This window comes from Terrapene carolina, unplaced genomic scaffold, assembly GCF_002925995.2.
Source record: "Terrapene carolina triunguis isolate 2854851 unplaced genomic scaffold, T_m_triunguis-2.0 Scaffold88, whole genome shotgun sequence".
NCBI lineage: Eukaryota > Metazoa > Chordata > Testudines > Emydidae > Terrapene > Terrapene triunguis.
Window position 1 is genome coordinate 36,222,107 of NW_020664439.1, and position 25,937 is coordinate 36,248,043.

The window sequence follows — 25,937 nt, forward strand, 5'->3', positions numbered from 1 at the left end:
GAGTCCAACAGGTCCAGTTTAGCTCACTAAAACTTTCGCTAGGGAACAGTGGATTGGTTTGGCCTTGTTTCAAACACCTGAATATTGTGAGCGTGAAAGCTGACCACCACTTTGAATGTTATTGGGCTCATGTACGGCCTAGAGGCTAAAATCAGGGAGAAAAAAAAATCCACTGAAAGAACAAGGTGTGCAGTGGTGCAGAAATGAGGGTAGAGTGAAAAACAAGGAGAGAGAGAGAGACTGTGAATACAGAATTAAAAAGGGGAGAGAGACAAATTCTACGGACAAAAGTAAACACTGTATATGCGGCATCCCATTGTGCCAGCCTAGTTTCTAGCAGAGTTTTTCTCTCCCTAATACATAGTTTGCTCCACCTGCGTCACGTTGCCTGTCTATCATAGAATGTGAGTCCAAGCTTCCCTTCATCTAGCAAAACACAGATCTGAAATCCTGACTAACCCTTGAGGGCAGAGTTTAATTACAGGAAGAAAGGATTGAACAAAAATTATCTTTATTAACCCTGAAAAGAGTGCTATAGGTTTGCAACATCTTAAACTAAGGGTTGCTAATCTTGCAGTTTTATCATGAGACTCATGAGAATTGGTGGGGTTTTTAAACCCAAGCTCCTGGGGTCAGATCATCACATGAGAATCTCAGCTTTCATCAACATAAAAAGTTTCTAGTCTTTGTGGATGTAGGGGGAAAACTTGAAAATGTGACCCTTGAAGGTTCAAAAATCAGAAGGCAAATAAAAAGAGCTCAGATTTTTTTTTAATCTCATGATTTTCATTCTACCCTCATTTTGGAGGGCCTGGCTCATGATTTTTGAACACACAGGGTTGCAATAATGCAGACTACATGAGATTCACACATCCCCAGTTTCTTCCATTATGTATATTATTTTAGCTAATCCATGCCTTCACCACTTTGTAATGAGATTATAATGCTGACACAAGCTATTTTAAACACTTATCAAAGACAATGCGATAACCTTAATTTAGGAAAAATTCAAGTTAGCTGAGCTGGCTTCCAGCAGAAACAGCGATTTCCTGTTAATGCTTCCCAGCATATGATACTGTTTATGCACTTTCATCCTCACTGAGACAAGCACTCCCACAATCACTGTTGGTTAGCCTTATTTCAGTTCTCATGACTTTTCTCTCACCTTAGTGACCTTTCAGTGAGGTTTCTTAGAAAAATCCCCAGTTCCCATTCTTGGTTTTGTGTCGCAGCACACAGTACTTTGACAGGACACCATGTTAAAGTCTACTCATTCAATTCCTGTGTACAGTGTTGAGCAGACAGGAGTTGTGATTTTCAGAGTCTCGAACAAGAACAAGAGCAGAGGGGGGAAAGGAAATAACTGAACTATGCATTCTCTTTCTTCCACCCTGCTGCTAAGAGTTGCTGTTCATGAGTTGCTGCTGAGTTAAGCCAGGAGCTCAAAAGGCCCCCAAAGTATATCGCCCTCAATAATCATTTGCTCTGCTTGTGATGAAACCTGCCTCTGTCTATATTCTTCCTAATTCTTCATCTTCGTCTTGAAACTCTGGATCTGGGCTGCTGCCGCGTCCCGCAGCTCCCATTGGCCGGGAACAGCGACCCATGGCCACTGGGAGCTGTGGGCACCCATGCCTGCAGACGGTCAATATAAACAAACTGTCTCGTGGCCCACCAGCGGATTACCCTAACTCTGCCCCCACTGACTTCAGTGATAAAAATCCCATCAATTTCAGTGAGGGCAGAAATAAGCCAACATTGAGATCTTTAGAAAGCCCCAGCCAGTCTCACTAAATGTGCTCAAGACATATTTTGACAGGCCAGCATGCAGGCAGAGCCGTGCATGGAGACTCTTTTTAAAATCAGTCCCATTAGGTGCAAAACCAGCAGAAGCCAGGCCAGACTCCACAGAGATGCTACAACAAAGCTGGGATTTTTTTTATACCACAGAACAGTCCCCAAATCAGGAAGTCATTTATGTTGCAATACATTCCTATCAGTCCAATAAAAACTAGACTTGATCCCAAACTAGAATATCAAAATCAAACAGCCATCCAATTTTGGATTCAGATTGGATCCTGGATCTAAATTTCATGACTAAGGCCCACCTCTATTCAAAATAAACATATTACAACATTATTATTGAGAAGTAAAGCTCATGAGAAAATCTTCAGGAGCAGGAACTCAATATCTTGCTCCTGATGACTTGTAGGTGCTGTCTTTCAGCTATATCGGGTTTGTATTATTGATTTCTATAGTTCTTTTTGTGAGACACACTGATTGGCAAGCCATGAGTCAGCTAGTTTGCATAAAGAGAATGCTTAAACATTGGCACCAGAAATCCTATAGGACTCAATCATATGAATTAGACTCAGAGTTGGTAGGGAGTTTATAGGCCAGATTCTGATGTAAATCACAAGTAACTCCATTTAAGTTACTGCATATATTATTATTCATTATCTGTACTGGTAGCACCGAGGAGCCCTAGTCATGGACATAACACGATGGTGCTAGGTGCTGCACTAACACAGAACAAAGATAGTCCTCTGTTCCAAATAGCTTACAATCTAAGTATAAGACAAGAGACAACAGACGGATGAAGGCAGATAGATGGGAGAATGCAAGGAAACAACGATGGTCAACAAAATAGGAAGTGGTCTCAGCACACCAGTTGACTAAACCACCTCTACACTAGAAAAATTATCTTGTTACTGATAGTGAGTATTAGCAACAGGTGAGCTGAATGAGCGCTGAGCACCATTTATCTGCAAGTTTAGATAAGGACAAACCATGCTGAGCTCCATTCCAGAGAATGTGGTTAAACCTTGAAGAGGGGTAAGTGCTGATGCTCTGGGTCAATATCTAGCTGAAACAGATTCTTTCATCTTGCACCTGCACAATTCTTAATCATTGATGCCACTCCTGGTGGCAATAAATGACTCACCTAGAAAGAACTGTTTATGCACACAATTAAGTGTCTGTTACAAACTTGACTCCCTTCTACACTTGTGACTTCTTTCCTCACGCATGTTTTGCCCCATTAGTTCATTTCATGTATTTAGTCTCCTCTCTGTATTAAAGATTGATCATCTTATCCTTACATGCATTGTCTCATCAGCGATTATTGAAAAGAAGTGAGAAATATGCCAGTTTTCCATTGCACTCAGTGCATTTCCCCACACCTGGGACCTGTCTCAAAGTCATGCTGTACCCTTTCCAATGGTTGGGTTTTGTTTTAATGCTTTGCAAAACATGAATGTTTATAGAAGAACACCTGATTCTGATCTTGAAACAATTTGACATGATGTTACTTCACTGGCTTCAACTGTTACTCCAGATTTACACTGGTTCAAGTGAGATCAAAATATAGCACTATACATCTGGACACATTTTAAATTATTGTTTTCTTAAACCTATAATTTGCAAATAATGGGCCAGATTCTCAACTGGCATCAATCACAGTAGCTTCAGTGGAACTATGCCAATTTATGCCAGCTCAGACCCTGGTCCTTTAGCTTTAGGAATTGGTTTATATGAAAGCAGATATGTATGAAGAGAGTAGAATATTAATTGGTTTATGGACCTAAAACATTTAGTGAGTTCCATAAACTCTAAGGATGCACTGCAACAGATTTTGCATTTGGATCTCTGTCAAATCATGCACCCAGACAGCTCTTTATTGGCTACACATCTAATTAAGTTCATAAAAATAAGCTATTCTTTCCAAAGTCAACAGTAACTAATTTGCTAAACTGGCTCCAGAGCTGCCTTATTAAAAGCTGCATATTTCCTCTTCAGAGATCCTCCAAGAGACTCATGCAGATCTGAGGCTAGCTGTTTTAGCAGAATACCAGCTTATCGCCAGTTAATAATGGCTGCTGACAGTCTCTCAGATTTGTCCAGAATTTTGGAAAGCTGCTTCTGAGGAGAGAATTTAACTCTAGCTAAATAGGAAGGAATTAAATACATAATTTACAAAGTTACTTTTGATCTTTAGTCCATGCACCTTCCAAACAGCTATGTTTATTTAACTGGCGGAGGTAAGCAAGGACCTTTGCTCAACTTCATGGCATTTTTTTCTGTTTATAATGCAATAACGTCTGAATGCTGAGCCTGATAAATTCTAAAATTTCAGGGAACGTTCTAGGCATCAACAGGCAGAACCCTATTGATTTTAGTGAAAACCGGAAAACCAGAAGGGGGAAATAGGGGACACATGGAGCTCCTGCAGTCTGGGTAGCTGACCCAGCAGCTTCAATTGAACCACCTCAGTAACTGTGGACAGATCAAAGAACCAGCTGAAGGCAGCCATTAGCACCTTCCTGCATAACGCCACACCCCTTCTCATTCTCTCAATATTTGAGATCCTAAATTAGGAAGAAAAGAAATAAGGATGGTGGCAGGAAAAAGGGAAGTGGGGGGAGGGGAAAGTGGGACATTGGGAGTACACACAGCACCCCTGGCATGGGGGGGGAAGTTGAAATGGGGGCACACTGAAGCCCTGGTGTGAAGGGGGAAGAATGGGGGGTGAGGACATGGGGGACACACAGAGCCCCTGGCAGGTGGCAGAGGGGGAAACTGGGAGGGCACACAGAGTTTCTGCCATGTGCAGGGAATGGGGCAGCACACAGAACCTCTGGCAGAGGGGACTGGGAGAACCTGGTATAGAGGATTGGGAATGCACACGAAGGCCTGCCAAGGTGGGGGAGGAAGGCAAGAGGGATATTCAGAGCATCTGGCAGGGGAGGCGGTGAGGAGAGTTGCAGGGAGTCCCTGAAATAGAGGAGAATGAGAAGTGGCATACAGGGAGCTTCTGGGGTCAACGGAGGGATGCAAGGAGCCCTGATCTATGCTATTCACTTGGCCTACAGAAGCAACAAAGCGTGCAACCCTCTAGTTTAGTTGCATTTGGAATATTAAGATTTTCCTTGTCTATCATAAATAACGGCAAGTACCTTACAAAACCATTGTGTGATTTTAATGATCTTAATGCTCACATTTACAAAGGAGAACGCTTCGCCACCAGCTCAAGTTTCATGTGTCATTCAACACTGTTCTGGGATGGGTAGACAGACAGATTGCCACCTGCCAAGTTGTATTTTCTGCATTAAATTTCAAGTGCTATGTGGTGAGTGACAGCACTGGAATCCAATCTGGCATTTGAATCCAACTGCATTTAAGTGGATTTAAGGCATAATTGGACATATTACAGTAGTTCCCATAACTCAGAAGAGCCAAATTCAGCCCTGGTCCACTGCCTTTAACTAGGCTGTACCTGCTTACGCCAGGGCTGAATTTGGCACTAGATATCAAGCTCAGCTCTTTATGAAGGGTAGTCTATCAAGACAACTCAACTGCCCACTTCCCACCCTTGCATGCTCATTCCACACACCCCTACACACACTTGTGCAGATACTTGCTCCCTACACAGAAACCAACATAGAAAATAACCCATGCAGAAGAGTAAGGGGGCGCCTTGCCCACATGCTCCTCTGTTTGAGTTCATTGGGCAATTGAGCTCCAGTTATTCTGCTGGCTGTCACATTGACCTGACCTGGTGATATTCTTTTTCCTCCAAAAACAACAAGGAATCTGGTGGCACCTTAAAGACTAACAGATTTATTTGGGCATAAGCTTTCATGGATAAAAACCTCACTTCTTCAGTTACATCTGAAGAAGTGAGGTTTTTACCCACGAAAGCTTATGCCCAAATAAATCTGTTAGTCTTTAAGGTGCCACCAGACTCCTTGTTGTTTTTGTAGATACAGACGAACACGGCTACCCCGTGATACTTGACATCTTTTTCCTCCTTCACCCTGTTGATTTTGTTTACCTTCCTATATGAAGAAAAAAGAACCCCAACTCCTGTAAATTACATTTTCCAGACTGCTACACCCTGGCTTAAGTAAGTGCTATATTCATTGTGCTTCTGCTTCACATGACCTTGATGAACTTATGCTCTAAGAGATGCACCAAAGATAGTGAGTTACGACTATGATAAATGTACTCAATTTTCTTGACTTCCTTCCTATTGTTGCAGACACACGGTTCGTTCTAAAGCCCTTTGTAACAAAAGAGAGAATACAGCTGAGTCCAGTACATAGTATGAAATCTACTTCAGTTCTGGAAAAATCTAGCTCTCTGGTCAACTCACTTAACAAATTGCTACATTCACCATCATCCTACTTATGACTGATACTCCAGAGTCTTTCAAACTTTATCTCTGTAAGGCTCTTTTCAGCAGTACTGTTTACATAAAGTTTGCAACTTACTAGTGATAAATCATATCTTAATGTGAGGCCATAACTTTCAATTTTCATTCATTTTATTATTTATTTGTATAGCAGTAATTCCTAGAGGACCCAATTTGGACTCCACTCTGCTCAGCACTATATACACACACAACGAAAAAATAGTCTTTGCCCCCAGAAGCCTACCATCTAAGTAAATAATATGAAACAACAGTGGATACAAACACACACTCACATGCTATTTTGCATTCTCACGTCACATGCTCACCCTCGGCCATGTCGAATAATGATAACCAGCCAATCCTGCAGCTCATGCTGAATATAACTATGGGCCAAGGACTTTCCCCCTCTGTGGCTGGAATGCCCACTGATTTCACTGGCAGTTCCTGACATGTATCAGTGGTAGTGTAAAGTCCTGTGAATCACTGCATTTTGCCCTTTCTCTAGCAAATTAAAGTTATAGGTGCCCTCTTATAGCTAAACCAAATGCCTGAAAACTTATTCACCAACTCGGGTCCTACACGCAGCAGCTCCTGTGCCACCAGGCTAGATATGTGCTCCTTTGAACTGGGAATCCAGATGCTAAACTGTTGTTTTTCCTCCCAAGCTGTCCCTAAAATGGAATTTGAGATGTGAGCTTCCAACCCTTACATAAGTAGTCCCTGCTCATGGGAGTACTCCCACTGCCTTTAAGCAGACTGCTCGTAAGATTAGGGGCTGCTTGTGTCAGCGAGGGTGGCAGAATTGGGGAATGTGATCTGTTTCGGGAAATACTAGAAGACGTGCTCAAAAGGAATTGCAAACTGGGTTCATGTAGCAAAACAGCTGTCCTGCAGGCTTTTGCATAGCCTTCTGGGGCCCTCAGAAATATATTCATTGTAGGGGCATTTTGGGGCCTCCATAGGTTTACATTAGAAATTACAAACTGTTGACAAGAACAGGCACTTATGGACTTATTAACTGGAGCCATGGCACTGAAGGAGTTAATATCAAAAAGGGAGAGGAGGGGAAAAGGGGTATTAAGAGAGAGAAAGGAAATAAATAAATAAATGGAGATATCCCATCTCCTAGAACTGGAAGGGACCTTGAAAGGTCATTGAGTCCAGCCCCCAGCCTTCACTAGCAGGACCAAGTACTGATTTTGCCCCAGATCCCTCAAGGATTGAACTCACAACCCTGGGTTTAGCAGGCCAATGCTCAAACCACTGAGCTATCCCTCCCCCCTATGAATGCATTTTCTGAATTAAAGATGCATTTTCTGAATTAAAGATGAACAGACCATTATAAAACTTAAATGGTTAGATTCCAATTTCAGTTACATTGGTGTAAATCCAGAATGACCACATTAGCTTCAGATTTGCACCTGTTCAACTGAGATCAGAAACGGGCCTATTAAACGGTAATCATGTTCAATATAAAGAAAGAGCTGGCAGAATAGGTGTCTGTTTGTTTCTTAATTAAATAAAACTAAACACCAGCAGATTTAGGCAAAGTAGCATGCAATACACTGACTGACATTGCGGGCAGAAATCTTTTTAGGATTTCTTAAAACAAAACATAGATTATTATATCATCAAGGAAACCAGAGCATCATAAATATTGCCAATGTACTTAAATGTATAACCCATTAGCCCTGTTGCCACGTGGTTACTTACACACTTCCAATAATATAACAACAGATTAAATATTACTTCTTATCAGTTGTTGTGCCCATTTGGAGTATTACTGCTCAGCCGGCTTTCAATGGACAATTTCGGCAAATACACAAGAAATACTTGGGGGCAGGGGGAAACAAAATATATTAGAGCTCAGATGCTACGTCTTGTTTGCTCCTTTTCCCACTGAAGGATATGGCCAAATTGCCACAATCTCATTAAAAACTCAGCGTGATCAGGCCCAATCTCAGGAATTTCTTTCTCAGTAAACATTTCAAAGTGGCCATGGACCATCTGTTATACTGTAAGGGTCCGATCCAAAGTTCATGGAAGTCAGTGGGAATCTTTCCATTTACTTTAATGGACTTAGGATCTGATCCTTAGAGCACTGATTTTTGATATATAATAAATTAAATATTCTTTTCAAAAGCATGTGTTTCATAGGATTTCATATTTTCAAACTTTATAGCCTTTTAAAGCCCAGTCCAGCAATCTTTACCATGCAAAGATTACATGATCAAGCACTCAGAAAACTAATAAAGACCAGAGACAAATTTCTGCATGACAAGTATGAGCGTTACAGGATAGCATTCTCTAGTTTAGATTACTTCCATGGCCCTTTAAGCATGACAGGTAACAGTTGCAATTCACTAGGCAGATCTGAGTGCTGACATGTTAAGTGTCTCTGATTGAGCATTCAAGAAAATACCAAACAATGCATGTTTTGCATTCTTTATAGAAACATGCCAAAGGAAACACATAACTATATTTTCCTGAAAGACTTCAACGTTGAATAAAGAGAGCACATTTGTACAAAATAAAATGATTCTATGAGCTATTTATTTTCTTGTGTACCAGAACAATAATAAAGCTCAGTCTCTCTCAACCCAAATATCCCCGTTTCATTTGTACAGTGAGATCACTTGACATCACAATGTGTTGTCATGGAAATGATTAGGCTATCACAAGTTATTTATACCCTGTCAGAAGTGCGCATTATTATTACCACCATATTGGTCTCTGTACCCTGGGTCCAGAGGCCTCAATCAGAAATGGGCCCGACTTGTAGTAAGTCATAGGTAAAAGACAATCACTGCCCCAAAGTGTTTACAGTGTAATTTGAGATGAGATGCAGCAACTGAGAGCACTAAAAAGTGGACTCGATTTCACAAAGGAAGAAAAAAAGGCTGAGAAACAAATACGTCTGTGTGACTCAGAGTAACGGACAAAAATGGTATCATTTCAGAGACTTTGGAGAAGTATCTGGAGAGCAACTCTAAGGTGTCTGATCCTTTACACATTAGTAATGTTCCTAGGTAAAAGGACTGAGAAATATAAAGGTGCCTCACCAATGGGGTTTGTAGCATGAAAGCGTGAGACTGGTTCAAGACACGTTACTGCATGAAACAGCAGCCAGGAAAAGCAAGTATAAGGTGAATCATCCACCTGCACAGGTTTGGACAGAGTGCCACAGAACTGATCTGTTGAGCAATAGTGCCTTTTGTTTCCTTGCACTGCAGTGCTGGTTTGTGATAAAGATCTGTCCTTCAGTCTATAAGTCACTTCCTTTATCCTTTGTATATGCAGAAACATTAGGTACAAACAAGCCTGATCCTCCATTGTCCTGCACCCTGTGTAATCATTTACACCACAGTGAAGAGAGGGTGAAGCAGGTGTAAAACATTATATACCCACTTTGCACTGGTTTAAATAACAACATCAGGTTCAGAGCAACAAGAAACAGGCCCATTATGTTTTGATATGGAGCCACTCAGCCCTGGTCTGCCCTTAAAACATAGACTGACTTAGCTATGTCGCTCAGGGGTGTGATTTTTTCACATGCCTGAGCATTGTAGTTAACAAGACCTAATCCCTGGCATAAGAATCCTTTCATCAACCTAGTTACCGCTGGTCAGGGAGATGGATTATGTACATCAGTGGGAAAACCACTTCCATCAATATAGGAAGCATCTACACTCTGAGCACTACAGCAGCACAGTTGTAAGTCAGGAAAACAATGGCTTGATTCCCATTTTGCTGATGCTGATGTGAAAAAAGTTAAAACATTTTTTAAAAAGATTGACATTGAAACAAAAACTTTTTGATTGATCCTGTGCAGATTTTTTTTCGAGTTATAGGTGTGATGTTGCACTCCATATGTTTTATGGAAATATGCTAATAAGTATGAATATAATGTAACTGAAATATGCTTCATGCAAAAGGTCTCTTGTAAAGTATCATTACAAAGCTTATAATCTACTAAGTGTGTTCATCCTATTTGCATGAATGTATCACTCTTGTATCTGAAACTAGGAATATAAAGTATAACTCTGAGGTCCTACTGTAATTATGCAAAGTGTGGGCCATTAATGGTGGTTTAGAATCTTGATGGCTCCCATTGACTAGGACAATTGACTGTAGATGGGTCTGTTTACCTGCAAGCCTCCACTGTATATGTGCCGGCCAACCCTGGAAGAAAAGAGCGGGGCTCACAGGACATGTGAACATGTCACATGATACTGGAATCCATCTTAAACCTGGTGCTTTTCCACTGAGAAGGAGGGGTGGAAACCCAGAGAGAGACGAAGGATTCCCACTTTGTGCCAAAGATATAAAAGGGGTGGAACAGAAAAAAGGTGGCTGCCAGTCAAGAGAAATCCCCTAGTTACCACCTGAACTGGAACTAACAAGGACTGTACCAGGGGAAAGGATTGGGCCCAGACTAGGAAGAAGTCTAGTCTGTGAAAGAAGCTTATTGGAACATCTCTAAGGGTGTGATTTACCTGTATTCAGTTTCTTAATGTATTAGGCTTAGACTTGCGTGTTTTGTTTTATTTTGCTTGATAACTTACTTTATTCTGTCTGTTATTACTTGGAACCACTTAAATCCTACTTTTTATACTTATTAAAATCACTTTTGTTTATTAATTAACCCAGAGTAAATGTTTAATATCTGGGGGAGCAAACAGCTGTGCATATCTCTCTATCAGTGTTATAGATGGCAGACAATTTATGAGGTTACCCTGTATATACAGAGTAAAACAGATTTATTTAGGGTTTGGATCCCATTGGGAGCTGGGTGTCTGGGTGCTGGAGACAGGAGTACTTGCTGAGCTGTTTTCAGTTAAGTCTGCACCTTTGGGGGCATGGTTCAGACCCTGGGTCTGTGTTGCCTCAGACTAGCGTGTCTGACTCAACAAGACAGGGTTCTGAAGTCCCAAGCTGGCAAAGAAAACGGACTCGGAGGTAGTTTCAGCACATCAGCTGATAGTCCCAAGGGGGTCTCTGTGACCGAACCCATCACAATAGGTTCATGAAAGCTTTCAAGATTTTGATGTTTTTGTCTCGTTTCAGGATGGGGAAAAAATGTTGTAATCTTGAAACTCTCTTGGGACGGGAAAAACTTCTCCCGCAGCAACAACCACAACTCAGCTTTCTCAGCATATGAAATAGAAAGATGCCTGTTCCCTCCTTCTGCAAAATATTAATAGGATTATTACCCTTACATTGTTAATTCTGCTTGTATGTTATATCTCTGGTACACCTTTGTGTGTCTTGTTTATTTAGACTGTAGGCTCTTCAGGGCTGTCTCTTACTCCAAGGCTATATTTTCACCAAAAAAGTGCATTTTTACAGCAAGGTAACTAATGCAAGTTAGCTACTGCTGTAAAATCCTAGTGGAGACAAACACAGGTGGAGACTTTTTTATCTCAATGTTGCTAGTCGAGGTCAATACTATACCCCACACACTTGCAAGTTTACCTTGACTAAGGTAAAAGCTACTTGAGCCTTGTCTCACTAGGATTGTCCTTGTGCACATGTGTTTATGTTTGGTAGACGCAGGAGAACAGAAAGATAGCAACTCAAGGTAATAAAGAGGGGGAAATATTGCAGGAAACGGTCAGTAAAACAAAAGGAACAAAAACAAAAAAGTGTGAACTATTGCCCATACAAAAGTGCTAGCTAGCTGAGATAATAGATAGTCCAGGAAACACACACCCAGAGGAAATCAAACTGTCTAATTTAGCAATGCCACGCCGACCTATCAGATTTAGGACCACGACATTTATACTGACACTTGAGTCATGTCTTCACTGTAAAGTCTGTTTAGACACTGAGGTCTGATCTACACGACAGATCTATGTTGGTATAACTACGTGACACAGGCATGTGAAAAATCCACTCCCCTGAGCAACTTAGTTATACCAATCTGACCCCCTGTGTAGACAGAACTATGTCGGCGGCGACACAGCCACCGGCTCTTGGGAGGTGGATTAACTATGCCAACAGGAGAGCTCTCTTCACTTAAGCGCTACAGTCTTCACTTAAGCGCTACAGCAACACAGCCGCATAGGTACAGCTGCATCAATGCAAAGTTTTAAGTGTAGATCTGCCCTGAGAGAGAGAGCTACCTCAAGTTAGCTATCTTAATATAAAAACCTACACCTTTCTGACAGTGAAGAAATAGCCTTACTCTATGTCATTACAGTGCCTAGCCCAATGGGATAGAAGTAATAATGCATTACTCCTATGTTACTTTATCACTTTGGCCTGTCCTTAACCTCAAGATTAGCAAATTTTGGTTCAAACACAATGTCCTTCCCTGCTTTTGCCCATGTGAATGATGGAGTTATTTTGTATATAACAAGTTTTTGTTCTTCTAGGCATAAATGATTCATCTTTCTGCCTGCGTCTCATCATTCTCCTCCCTTCGGGAGAAGTAGAAATATTCACAGATTGTTTAGAGGCTTTCTGTTCTCATGCATCCACCAAACATAAACACACATGCACAAGGACAAACTCACAGAAGTCACTTTCCACTCCTGTTTAGACAGATGGTTTTCTCAGAGATTAGAGCGCCTCTGAAAAATACTAGAGTGGGCGAGTTGTCTGACAAATGAAAAACAGGTTTGGGCTTTGATTATCTAATCTTCCATTTATATTGCTTATTGACTTTAATGAACTAGAAAGCATCTGTGGGCAGCATGTTCTTGAGATGAGTGATATGTCTGAGCCAGGTTTGACTTAGACATGATCCCGACACTACATGGAACTCCTGGGATAGTACCATTGAACAATGTATAGATCCAGTGTTCCCAGCTCTCATGATTTCATAGCAAGTCTTATGATATTTGATGGTATTAAATCCCCAGCTCCTGGAATCATGTGATTAGGTGAGAATCTCAGCTTTCATTTAAAAAAAACCAAAAAGGTTCTAGGCCCTAATGGCTGCAGAGAAAAGCTTGAAAGTGTGAACCCTAAAGGTTCCTACCCCAGAAGGCAAATAAGAAGAACTCCATATTTTTTATTATTTTTTTAAATTTCATGATTTTAAGCCAATCTCATAATTTTTGGGGGGGTTAACTCATAATTTTTGAACTACTAAGGCACTACTTGGCAATACTAAGATCACAGATAGGCATCTGTTCCTGTTCAAACGCATAAGTTTATATATTACTAACGGGCGGTGCTGCTACACCGCCCTCAGCACAGAAGGTACGGGGCTGTGGGAGGAAGGAGAGAAATGTGCTTGCCCTCCTCCTCTCACTCACTGGTTCTCCTGCTGCTGCTGCTTCCCCACTCAATGCAGCACAGCAGCTTGCCTGAGCAGAGAGAGGAAGGAAGCCCAGAGAATGTTCGAGGCGGATGAGGCGCAGAAGCAGAGGATACACTCAGAACCCTCTTCAATTGTAAACCTTTCCAGGACAGCGTGTACCTTTTTTCCTGCCTTGCCCAGCATAGCATTGGCACTTAATAAAAAGTAACCACAGGCCAAAGCCTGCTGTCTTTACTCACTGTCCACTCAATCCTTTCTTGGTAATCTCTCGACGATGTCAACAGCATTTTGCCCAAGCAAGTAAAAACTGTAGAGATCAGTGAGCCCGACTGCCCCTTCCTGCAAAGAAACACTCAGAAGGGGGAAAGGGAGAAAAATCTCCACAAGGTCTCTCGCTGGGTTTTCAGCCAATTGTCCCGCTGGGACGGAGGGGCCTACCCACAATTCTAGCAGCTTCACATGGATCCCAGGAGCTCAGCAGGAAGCCAGAGCTATCCAGATCTAGGCTCTGTTTTAGAGGCCAAAGGAGAAGCTGAGGGAAATGTCGGTGGGGACTGCAGCTGATTGGGACTAACTGTCTCATACAACCTCACAGTTCTGCAAGGCCACTTCCCCATCCCATTTACAAGTAAATGGAAACAGGGTTGGCAGAGTGTGAGTACAGTAACTCCTCACTTAAAGTCATCCCGGTTAATGTTGTTTCGTTGTTACGTTGCTGATCAATTAGGGAACATGCTCGTTTAAAGTTGTGCAATGCTCCCTTCTAACGTCGTTTGGCAGCTGCCTGCTTTGTCCACTGCTTGCAGGAAGAGTAGCCCGTTGCAGCTAGCTGGTGGGGGCTTGGAACCAGGGTGGACCAGCAGCCCCCCTATCAGCTCCCCCTATCAGCTCCCCGCTCCCCTAAGTTCCCTGTGCAGCAGCTGCCCAGCAGGCTATCAATTGCCAGCAGTTCACCTGTCCCTCCCCCCACTGCCATGTGCTGCTCCTGCCCTCTGCCTTGGAGCTGCTCCCTGAGACTCCTGCTTGCTGTGTGAGGGGGAGGGGAGGAAGAGGGGGGCTAATGTCAGAGTGTCCCCCTCCTCCCTGCTCCTGCACCCCGCTTACCCCATCTTCCATAGAGCAGGGGGGACACACGACAGGGCTCAGGACGGAGGGAGCTTGCTGGTCGCAGCTGGTCTCAGCAAGCTGATCTAATTAACAAGGCAGTGTACTTAAGAGTAGGGTCAGCTACTTAAGGGGGAAATGCACATCTCTCTCTCTCACACACATGGTGTGTGTCTCTGTCTCTGTCTGCGATGCTGTCTCCTCTCCCTCCATTCCTGCTACCTTGAAGAGTGAGAGAGTTAACCCTTGAGGGCTCAGCCAATTGCTAGTTCATCATTTAGCAGTAAGGCATTCCCTGGGAAATATCCCACCCTCTGACTCCTCCACCTCAACCAAGCTTCACAATCATCATCACTGTCTACCAGTATTGTTTAAAACTTATACGGTGTGTGTGTGTGTATATATACATAGTCTTTTGTCTGGTGAAAAAAATTTCCCCTGGAACCTAACCCCCTCATTTACATTAATTCTTATGGGGAAATTGGATTTGCTTAACATCGTTTCACTTAAAGTCGCATTTTTCAGGAATATAACTACAACGATAAGTGAGGAGTTACTGTATTGTGATCATACACCTAGTGGTGACACCTGTTTTTATTAATGAAACCAAAGTCCACGATAGCAGAAAAGAGAACAAACAAGTTTTCTGGAAATATCATGCAGTTGTCAACGTTGGGCCATCTATTTCTCTTGTGCTAAACAAAATCAAGCTCAGTTTTGCTTACACATCATCAAATAAGTAAACAGAAGTACTGGTCTCCAGGTGAGGCTTTGTGTCATTCTCTCATGACTTATGGTGAACTTATGATGGACCAAACCAGAAACATTTATCTGAAGCATCCCTCTCTCTGTGCTCTGCCCTCCAGAGAAAACTGAACCAGACCTGAACTACCCTTAGGTACTGTAAAAAATAAAAACCTGCCCAACAAAGGTTTTGTAAAAACCTAAACCAAAATGTGACTTCCTCTGTGCAGCTCTAGCCAACATGCAAGAGCATCTTGATGGCTCAGGAGTGAGTCATGTTCAGCCCCTCGGGGTGAGTTTCCACAGAACAGGACTCGTGAGGGCGAGGTAATAAAGAGGGGGAAATGTTGTAAAAAAATGGTCAATAAAACAAGAGCAGCAAAATAGGAGAGTGACACCATTCAAACACTAACATTACACAGTCCAGGAAAAACACACCAAGGGAGGAAATCAGACCATTTTGTTTAGCAGTGTCACACACCTGCCATTCAGTTTTAGGACCACCACATTTGCACTCAGCCCCACTCTCAGGCAAATAACAAGTGTGCTCTTAACTCGGGTGAGCAAATCTGTGTTAGTTAACTCAGAATAAAACAGCAGTGAAGACACAGCAATTTGGCTTTAACTCAGATTAGCAGTACAAATTCAATGCCATGTTCCCCTAAAGTAGGGGTAGGCAACCTATGGCACGCATGCCAAACATGGCATACGAGCTGATTTTCAGTGGCACTCACACTGCCCGGGTCCTGGCCACCAGTCCGGGGGGCTCCGCATTTTAATTTAATTTTAAATGAAGCTTCTTAAACATTTTAAAAACCTTATTTACTTTACGTACAACAGTTTAGTTATATATAAGTATTACTGGCACGCGAAACCTTAAATTAGAGTGAATAAATGAAGACTCGGCACCCCACTTCTGAAAGGCTGCCGACCCCTGCCGTAAAGGCTTTAACTCAAGCTGCTAACCCAGGGGTTGGCAACGTTTGGCACGCGGCTCGCCAGGGTAAGCACCCTGGCGGGCCAGGCCAGTTTATTTACCTGCTGACGCGGCAGGTTTGGCCGATCGCGGCCCCCACTGGCTGCGGTTCGCCGTCCCGGGCCAATAGGGGTGGCGGGAAGTGGCGCGGGCGAGGGATGTGCTGGTCGTGGTTTCCCGCCGCCCCCATTGGCCCGGGACAGCGAACCGCGGCCAGTGGGGGCTGCAATCGGCCGAACCTGCCACGTCGGCAGGTAAATAAACTGGCCCGGCCCACCAAGGTGCTTACCCTGGCAAGCCGCGTGCCAAACGTTGCCGACCCCTGTGCTAACCTGAGTTAAAAGGTGAGTTGTCATGCCTTCACTGCTGTTTTAACGTGAGTTATCTAAACAGAATTAGAAACACACCTTGTTAAGGGTGGATCTTCACTTAAAAAAAGGTGTGTTTTACAATGACATAGCTATCTTGATATAAAAACACACCATTTTGCAATTAAGACAGCATAATAGGCCAGAGACAAGGATAGAAAAAGTTAAACTATTGCAACGTTTTTGGGCTAAGGTAAGCTATTTTTGGAAAGGGGTGTCTTCCAGACAGGAGCGCAGCCAGCTTTTCTGCCGCCCTAGGCAGCAGAAGGTCCCGCCCCAAAATGCCGCCCCCACAGAGGCAGCGGAAGGTCCCGCTGCCAAAATACCACCGCGGGCACACCCCCCCAAATTGTAGCGCCCTAGGCAACTGCCTAGGTCGCCTAATGGGTTGCGCTGGCCCTGCTTCCAGCCCCTCATTCAATGTATGCAGAGAAGACATTCTTAGAAACTTGAATAAGTATAAACAGCTTTAATTTTTAAATAAAAGCTGAAGTTTAGGGTCAATAAAAATCTATGGCAATACCAGCAAAATGCATATCTTATGCTTCTGAATTCCCAGCAGGTTTGCTAATTGATTTAAGATCATTTCTACCAGACTGCAGAGTTAACAACTGTGTGAAAAAATGTCTCAACAATTTGTAATAGATGGATAAAATATGCAAAACTGCACCTATTTTCTTAGTTTTCTTGTGAAGTCACTTGTAAAAAAAATCCCTGGTTGAGGAGGGCAATCCCATTGTGAATCATGATTATTTTCCTTAAAGTAGACACACCCACAGAAAAAAGAAAACTTCATAAAATTCTCTAGGTTAACAATGTCTCACACTTTGTTACTGTTACAGAGCTAGTCAAATTTTATGTTTGTGTCGTATAATCTATTCTGCTTCATGACAGAGTGGATCATGTCACAAGAAAAGTGTTTTACATAAACGAGCATCCACAGCAGTTTTAAAAGAACAAAACTGTGACTGCAAAAAATTGCTCTGTCATCAGCTGTGAGCACGCTAGGTGTAGACCTAACTCCATTAGCTAGAGCACACTTACAGGTGTATCTTTCATGGAAGGAGTGCATGTTTCTGGGAAATGAAAGAACAGTTTAAGCACAATAAATCTCAATTAATTTACATTACAGTCTTTTCCAGCAACATTAGCCGGGACACATCCACATAAATAATTTCCCAGGATCCTGAAATGGGGACTTTTAAAATACGTACCTTGACTAAATCAAATATCTGAACAGGTTTTGGATCAGGTCCCATGAGATGGATTTTGAAATCTATTATACATCCTAGAGTTCACTCTCAGTGAGAGCTGAATGCCTAACACCCGTAATTGCTCCTGAAAAATCCGACCCTTATGATTTACTGAGTATTAAGACCCTTAGGAATAGGTGCTTTCCACATATTCTTAATCGGTCACTCAATGACATTTTGATTTGATTTTTATCAATAGGTCCCATTATCATTTGTACTCCTTATTTAGTTTTATTTACTGAGGGCTATTCATTTTATAAGATTATAATAAAACAGAAGGGGTCAAACTGTACACACAGATACTTCTATGTAACCTAAATGACTTCACTAAGGTTGCACTGGTGCAATTAGGAGCAGGATCTGTAGATACTAACACATAATACATATATTCTTGTTATGTATGATCAGCCAAATTCAGCCCTGAGGGGAAAAAAAGATGTAACAACTCCCCTGAAGTCAATGGAGTGGCACTAGGTCTGAATTTGGGCAGCATTTATGCTTAGTGTTTAATGCTTAGCACCTTCCAAGATCAGGCTCCAATTCTGGAGACAGAGCATCTTAAACTCACATCAAGCAAAGGAACAGTAATACAAACAGGCAAAGAAACCTCAACTTCTGACTAGTCAAACTGTTCTTCCTTCAGGTCCTTAGTTGAGCAGCAGTGGTTGCTCAAATGTGTCAAAGAAATGCCCACTTTTACCCAATATTCTGAGCTGGCAGATGTCCAAAGCGATAATGCTAAAATGACTGTTTCACTGTCTCTGAAACTACGCTGGCCAAAGGGCAGCACACACCTAATTCAATGTACAGGACATCTCTAGGAGATGCTCAAGTTCACAACAAAATATTGCACTGTTTGAAACTATTAAGACACTAATAATTTTTAGGGAATGAAAAACACCCACAGCTTCCATTTTGACGTCAGTGAGAGCGGGGCACTCAGCATCACAGACAAAAAGTCAGTCATACCACATTTCAAGTGTGGAAGGTTACAAAGAAAAGTCAGACTAGATGTGTATTGTAAATTTTACAAACAAAGGCAATACCTTTGAACTTGGCTTCCCAGCTTCTACACAACTAAAAAAAGGCAATATCCAATCAATGTATTAATTTGAAAAGTGCCATCACACATTTAAGTATTTTTCCTTTTCTTTCTGAAAAATTCTAAAATTGCTACCCCCTCCCAGCCCCCTCAGACATAAAGCAATGATCTGACAGCATTACTCTATCAGCTGTTCCATGTTAGCTTGGCAATAAATACAATGACAGAAAATGACGTTTGGCAATCCGTGAATAACTTCAAATCTTTCTTTACTAACCTTGTGCCCCTGTGAAAGTAGGTGCCTCATGATGTTTTTAAAATGAAAACCCTCCTTTCCTATGAAGTGAATATCCAGCACAATGCTACTATAAGAAAAATAACCACACAGAACTCTGCACAGACAGAAAAAGCTGCGTCTTCCTAAGTGCTTCAGTTCAAGTATTCAGGCTGACTCCCTAAAGGCAAATTAAGGCATGCCCAACCCACAAGGTACTTTAGCCTATGAGCATTGCAAATAAAGTGAAAACCACTCCCCATATGTTAAATAGAATATTGGGAAACAGAGAAAGGGAGGGGAAAAAAGCCACAGGCAGAGCGAGCTAATGATTCCTGCTACATTTTTATTTTTATGTACTTGTTATTACAGCCAAACATGCAACAAATGGTGAATGTTTAGGGACAAAATTTGCTCTTAGTTATTCCACATTGATACCTGTGTAACCGTACTGACTCAAGTTATTTTACTTCAGACTTAAGTGGTGTAACTCAGAGGATAATTTGGCTCTGACAGAAGGGAACAATTTTCTCCTCTGTCCTCTCCTCATATAAACCACAAGGGAAAGTCAGTTTTCCAGCTACTGCAGCCAAGAAATAAGTATATTTGATTGAGGGAAGGGAGAGAAAGCCATGCAAGTTCACATTGAGTGAAATACATATGATGTTATTAGTATATCACAAGCTAATAACTATGGTCATATTTGGGTCAGATCTGAGTAGCGCTAGTCTCCAAATGTTGAACTAGTCAGATAATTTCAAGTGCACATTCCCAAAGCCCTTTTTAACATGCAGAGTAGCAGATTTCTTTGAGAGAGACAGACAGACAGTATTTTAGTACTTAGTAAGGCTCTGAACTGACAGTCAGGGAAACAAAAACCCTCTCTACACGTTGTTATTATTATTTATTATTTGTATTACCACAGAACCCTAGTCATGGACCAGGACCCTACTGTGCTAGGTACTGTACAAACACAGAATAGTCCCAGTAAAAATGCCTAAAACCTGTCTACTACTACTACAGCTTCACTGCACCTGCCCTACAGGAGACTCATGAGTCTGAACGTTGCCCATGTAAATACAGCATAAGAGAGATGGATACTGTAATTCAATCTTCATGCCTGTCTCTTTGCTGAGATTGCTGTAAGGGGTTGTGTTTTTTTAGAAGGAAACACTTGTCTGATAGGAACTAAATTATGACCCTCACACTTGCATCACATAAAAATAACTTGGGAACAGACTCTGACCTTTGTTCTACTGAGGTAAATCCAGAGTAACTTCACCTACTTCAGTGATGTAAGTGAGCTTAGAGTCCAGCCCCTGAACAAGATCCAAATTACCAATAAAAGTTCCATTTACAACAGGTCTCAAATCATGTTAGCTGAACTGGGTCATGTGCATTTAGTCTAACTTGGTTTAAACATGGTTTGTTTAGCCAGTGTGGATAAGTCCACCTGGCATTTAAAACCAAGTTTGAAAACCTAGACTGGGCTTCCCAACTGGTTTTAAACATTGCTTGTCTCAGTTCACACCAGTCAGCCCCACTGGTTTTAAACTGAGTTAGCCTGTAAACACTGCAAGCTGTGATTTAAAGTGGTTCAGCAAGCTTGATTCTTGGACCAGTGTAGATGGAGTTCAGGAGTCCAGAGGCTCCTACCGATCTGCAGCAAGGAGGGGCACAAATCTGTGATGGAAATCATGATGGAACCCTATGGAAAAGAAAAGTAGTTGTGCAGAATGCTGCACCCCATCTAGGGTGACCAGATGTCCCAATTTTATAGGGACAGTCACGGTTTTTGGGTCTTTTTCTTATATAGGCTCCTATTACCCACCACCCCCGTCCAGATTTTTCACATTTGCTGTCTGGTCACCCTAACCACATCTATGACATCACCTTGCCTCCTCTGCAAGAAGCAGATAGGGCCAGAGCTGGGGAGAGGAAGTCATGCTACACTGCACATAAACCAGTCTGCAGGGAAAGCTGCAGTGTCACAGAGCGCAGCACTGGGCAATGAGCCAATGACACTGCATGCTAATGCACCAGCCATGCTGCCTTGGGTAGAAAGGGATGGCAGGATAGTCCCTCAGAGTAGCTGCCTGTGATCTGTGGGCTGGATTCCTGGCCCCAGCTGTCTATTTGAGTTCTGCCTTTGCTCACGCCACATGCTTGCCAGGACCATGGACTGGGATGGGGATAGGAGAACAAGTGGCTTCTTCCTCCAATGGAGCTGTGGCATTTCCCCATTACTTTGGTCCCCTCTGCATGCTCTTGTGCAGGAGAGGGAAATCTCTCTGTCCCAGTACCAACTTCATGGACCATCCAGCACTCAAAGCTACTTGCTTCTTAATTTTACCCAAGAGTTAATTTCAATTTCCTTACTTCTATTGGAGCTGCTAACCGAGTCCTAGCAAATCCTTCCAAGCTCATGAGCTTTAGCTCAGCTAATACATGTTTGTCTTCTCTCCTATTAAGTCTAGTTTATTTTGGCAGAAAGAATGATTACTGAGGAACCAGCAGCAAGGGGAAACAAACATTTTAGATCAATAGGCTGGCACTGCTGAGAGCTCTATCAAGCAGCAGAACAAAGTATATTTTACACCCATCATTCCCTTCTCCAAGAAGATGCAAGGTTGTGCGCGTGCCCATTAATGCCTTGTTGGAGTTCCCACGACATTCCCTTTCTCGGATGTAACTCTTCAAATGGATACTTGGCATCGGTCCTTTTTCAGTTTGTGATTTTGAAGGAAGACAGTGCGTCTAGTGGCTAAAACACGGGCCAGCAATTCAGAACTTTTGTTTTCTATTCCCATCCCTGGTCCTGATTTAGTCTCTATGCAATGTAATTGTAGCTATGTCAGTCCCAAGATATTAGAGAGACAAGGTGGATGAGGTAATGTCTTTTATTGGACCAGCTCCTCTTGGTGAGAGAGACAAACTTTTGAGCCATAGAGAGCTCTTCTTCAGGTCTGGGAATAGGATTGCCAATTTTGTTTGGACGTATTCCTGGAGGTTTCGTCACATGACATAATCTTTAATTCCTGAAAACTCCAGGACAATCCTGGAGAGTTGGCAACACTTCCTGGGAAAAGTACTCCAAGCATCACAGCTAAATGCATCCAGTGCACTAAATGCCCTAACAATAATTATGTGGGTGAAACCAGACAATCGCTATGCTCTTGAATGAACTCACAAAGGCAAAGGATAAAAAATAAAACACTTGTGGTGCACGTGATCACTCTATATCTGACCTGTCAGTCCTCATCCTCAGGGGAAACCTACACAACACTTTGAAAAGATGAGTCTGGGAGCTTAAATTAATCACTCTGCTAGACACTAAAAATCATGGACTGAACAGAGACACTGGATTTATGGCTTATTACAACAATCTGTAACCCACTAACCCCTTTTTTTTGTCTTATGACTGCAGAGGTGTTAAAGGAACACTCCGCCTTGAATGGTCCCTTACAATATGTGCTAACTGTACACTAAACAATCTGTCCCACCTTGCATTTAGCTGTGACGCCCGGAGTACCTTTCCCAGACCTAAAGAACAGCTTTGTGTGGCTCAAAAGCTTGTCTCTCTCACCAATAGATGTTGGTCCAATAAAAGATATTACATCACCCACCTTGTCTCCTTGATGTAATCTGTGATCTCTGGCAAGTCCCTGAACCTCTTTGTAACCTTCCATATATATCAACACTTACCTACAGCACAGGGCAGCGTGAAGTTTATTTAACATACAGCACTTTGATTTCCTGGTGTGGAAGCATTGCACGAAGGTCACACTTGCATCGAAGATGTTGTATTCTGTAAGTGCAAAGGATGGATATTAGTATAACTTTTTATTTTCGCTGATTATTTTTTTCTTCTCTTTTAAATTTTCCATTGACTAATGCCTCCCATCAGGCGAAAGCCTGTGCATATGAGAAAGAGAGGCACACACATAGGTCTTGATCACAGAACAGATTTTCCAAAGGCCCCTCAAATGATTTCCTTACAACACAGACATTGTACACAAGCAGCAATACATCTCTGCTCCCTTTGGCAGGAGGCCGTGTTGTCTGGATCAGAGCCCAGTAGACAAAAATCTTTGGGGTAGGCATTGTCTTTTACTATGAGTTTAGATAAGGTCTACCACCATGAAGCTCCAATCTAAATAGGGCTTCTGGGTGATGTTATAATACAAATTAATAATACGGACTGGGAGTCAGTGGAAGTGGGTTCTAATTCCCCATCTCAACACTGACTGATTGGGCAAGTCATTTAGCCTCTCTGTCTCCCTGTCTGTAATAACGACCTCAGATGGGTGTTGTGAAGTTTAATCAATTAAAATGCTTTTGAGAATTTTAGATGGATGGCTCTATACAAATGCTAAGTGTTACTATTATTATCTGCAGCTCAGGGACCTGCTCATAAACTCAAGTCTGGGAGCTGTCAAGAACATCTAATCTTAGGTTCTTATAATTCTGTAATTGAACCTCCGGGAAGAAGAGAACTGAGAGAGAGAGTTTTCCACACAGTCATTACTGGGAAAATAGCGTAGATATGGAGAAGACAAAAAAAAATTGCCAGATTCCTCACTGACTTCAATGGAGTCACAGTTGGGATGAATCTGACCCATGCTTAGTCTAGACACATTTTTGGACCGATATTATTATTTGTTATTTGTTTTACCATAGCACTTAGGAGCCCTCGTCATCTACCAGGATCCAATTGCGCTAGGTCCTGTACAAACACAGAATAAAAAGACGGTCCCTGCCCCGAGGGCTTACAGTCTAAGTGTAACACAAGAGATAACAGATAGATATATACAGACGTGGGCATACAAGAAAACAATGAGACAATATTGGTCAGTCGTCTCTGAACAAAAGCAGCCATCATCTGAAGGATCATAATGCGGTAGCTTTGTGGATGTTGATGGGGAGCACCTCCTGACCGGGGGGGGGGGGGGGGGGGGGGGGAGCATAGGAGAAAGCACAAAGATGCTTGTTGGAAAATGTAACAAGAGGATATTGGAGGCTGGCATCATGGGCCATGGTATAACTATGTGAATTGGAGGACAAAAGGGCGGGGGTTCCCAATACAGTTATATGGCTGAAACCCCTAATGCTGAAGCAGTTATACTATTATGAAGGTGCCTTACACCAGTATGGCATATTCCCATATGGGAACAACAAGCGATACCAGTATAAGACACCTTTATATCAATATAACTAACTGTGTCCACACTAGGGGAGTTGTATCACTTTAACTATAGTAACTCATGTGTGTAAACAAGGCCTTAGAGGTGGCATGCAAAGATTTTTTTTAAATTGAGTTTGCACCCTTTTCTGTTTCTTTATCATGTTTGAAGAAGGCCTGAAATGTTGGGGGTGTGGTTTTTTTTTTTTTTTTTTTTCCCCTCTGCTTGAGTTTCACCTTTAGGCATATCAGGAACGTCAAGTCTGATCTTCCCTCATGGTGTTGGGGATCTCTTGTGGGGGAGGGGAGGTGTCTCACTCTTTTTATTAATTATGATGATGATGATGAAGAGGAGGATTTGTGAGCTCTCCCCCAGTGACTGAAAAGCTGAGGGAGCTGATACTTTAACAGACATCAATACTCTCAAGTGTCTGCTAGGCACTTGAGTTAAATAAGAGTTAAATAAAAAGAGTTTGAACAACCTGACTCAAAGTGACTTCTACTCTTAATTGTTCCATTTTCATTCTCTCAATTTGTGATGTCATTATTTTACTACTGCCTCTGTCCCCATAAGAGTAGGTAAGACTTGAATCGATCATGTATAAAATACGTGGAGGGAAAAAAAAGTCCATACATCATAAACAAGGAAAAAAGAACACACTGTGTCTTTCATGTACTAGTCACCTTACAGGAAGTCTGCTTAGCACCGGGTGAAGAAGGAATCAGCAGCACCACCTGGTGGCAACAAAACAAGAAATGCTGGCCATGGTTCTCACAGATTTCGAGATTTTAAGGCCAGAAGGCTCCGTAATTTATGATCATCTAGTCTGACCTCCTGCACAACACAAGCCATAGAACCTCACCTAGTGATTTTGCATCAGCCCCATAACTTCTGCTAGCTATAGCGTATCTTTTAGAAAGATACCTAATTTTGACTGGAAAGCGATCAATCCACGTCCCTTGGTAAGTTGTTCCAGTGGTTAACTGTCCTCACTGTTACAAATTGAGCCTCATTTCTAGTCTGAATTTATCTAGCTTCAGCTTCCAACCACTGGGGGCACGTCTTCATTGGCAATGTTAAAGCGCTGCCCGGTCCGGGCTCCCTCAGGACCCACTTGCCTGGAGGGGCCCAGCCAAGCCCCCCACCCTGCCCCCCCACCCACCCCTCCGCAACTGGCTGAGACTGGCCAGGCTTCTGCATCAGTCCCAGGCGGCTCAGCTCCGGAGAGACAGGTGGGGCCCCCCAGGTGATGGGAAGCAGAGACTGCCCGGAGCTGGAGGTGCACTGGGATCTGGCCAGGAGGCAGAGAGAAGCCGGCGGGAGGGGCCAGGAGGTGGAGAGGAGCCCTTGGCTTGCCGAGAGGAGCAAGTGGTGGGCGGGGTGGCAGGGGAGTCAGCGGGGTGGCAGGGTCTCAGGGCGCAGTGCAAGCAGAGCAGGCCAGGGCCCCTTCTGAGCATGGGCCCAGTTCCATGGCGCCACTGGTGCCATTGTAAACCCAGCACTGCAGGGTTTACTCCCAGCACACAGCCC

The 25,937-nt window shown here is 42.7% G+C and overlaps 1 protein-coding gene across 1 annotated transcript in view; it reads right to left on the reverse strand.

Annotated features, from left to right (window-relative positions):
• The window catches only part of PLD1 (phospholipase D1), a 100,844-nt gene extending 81,480 nt beyond the window's left edge, over positions 1-19,364 (reverse strand). The window contains exon 1 of the mRNA XM_024221289.3: positions 19,228-19,364. The gene's annotated coding sequence lies outside the window, so the exon portion shown is untranslated. The remainder of the gene's footprint in view (positions 1-19,227) is intronic.
• Positions 19,365-25,937: the final 6,573 nt, after the last annotated feature.